At 39.3% G+C, this 1,305-nt stretch overlaps 1 pseudogene; it reads left to right on the top strand.

The window, feature by feature from the left end:
- Nucleotides 1–458: 458 nt before the first annotated feature.
- Nucleotides 459–557, top strand: LOC132267965 (small nucleolar RNA R71; annotated as a pseudogene).
- The last annotated feature ends 748 nt before the right edge of the window (nt 558–1,305 follow it).

Below are 1,305 nucleotides of genomic sequence, written 5' to 3'. Positions count from 1 at the left end.
TGTTCCCTTGGTTCACAAAAGCTGCATTGACTTGTTCAATAGGTTCATTTTGCACTTGTCTGTGAGGACAATGAGAAGTAGAATGAAGAACACTAGAACAAGTCATACATGTTTCATTTGATGCATGATGAGAATGGTTAGGGAAGGAAGATACTTGGTTCGCCGAGTTTTGGTTAATCAAGAATTGATCAAAGCTTTGAGACAAGGACTTCATTTCGGCGGCTATTTCATTTGAATGGTCGACTTGATGTAAGCTAACACTCTTCTTACCTTGTGAATTTCTACCATTCTTGGATGATAATGTTCTATGCAAAGAATTTTCACTCATGCTCTCATAAAGACGCCACACGTCATCCTCATGCCTATCAATGTATGAGCTACCCATGGAAGCATCAACCATGCCTTTGTAATTGTCCGATAAGTTCTCAAAGAAATATTGAACTAATTACCATTTGGGTATGTCATGATGTGGACACTTCCTAAGCAATTCATTGAAGCGTTCCCATGCCTCATGAAACGTTTTTCCATCCCCATGTGAAAATTCTCGAATTGAGGTTCTCATGGCATTGGTCTTAGAAATCGGATAGTACTTCTTCAAGAACTCTTGTTGCATTTCTGCCCAAGAAGTGATTGAAAAAGGCCTAAGATTGTTAAACCAATACTTTGCCTTGTCTTTTAAGGTGAATGGAAAAATTTTGAGTCTTAAAACCTCTTCCGGCATGTCCGTATATTTTACGGTGGAACATACTTCAAGAAACTTATCCAAATGCTTGTAAGGTTCTTCACTTGGAAGTCCATGATAGTTAGGAATCATTTGAATGGTTTGTGGCTTAATTTCATAGTGATGTACTCTAAATGGTGGCAATTGAATATATGTGGGTGCATTATATTCATTAGGCACATAGTGATCTCTTAAAGCAAGTGGAGGATTAGCAATTTGAGGTGCAACGTGGGCACCTTGATTTTGATTTCCTTGAATGATGGGAGGTTGTGGAGCATACATTGGCCTTGGCATTCCAAATGGTACTTGGCCTTGTTGTTGTTGTGGTTGGTGAATGAATGGCCTAGGTATGCCTAATGGTGCTTGCATGTTCTCATAATGCACATTTGGATGCAGGATACCTTGTTGGTCTATGTAACCAAGGTCCTCTGCATTATCTTCATTATGGCCTTCCATTGATGTAATGGATCGGGTAGAACTAGAACTTTCTCTTCCCTTAGGATTTCTAATTACGGATTCAAGATGCAAATCAAGAGGGACAAGAGTTGGTCTTAGTAATCTACGACCATGCATGCACAATGTGA

The sequence above is a fragment of the Cornus florida genome, unplaced genomic scaffold (genome assembly GCF_030987335.1).
Source record: "Cornus florida cultivar Cherokee Brave unplaced genomic scaffold, ASM3098733v1 CherokeeBrave_3.0.0_Hap2_Chr07, whole genome shotgun sequence".
In the NCBI taxonomy this organism is placed as follows: Eukaryota; Viridiplantae; Streptophyta; class Magnoliopsida; order Cornales; family Cornaceae; genus Cornus; species Cornus florida.
The sequence above is the reverse complement of the archived record's forward strand: the minus strand, read 5'-3'. Positions and strand labels throughout refer to the sequence as shown.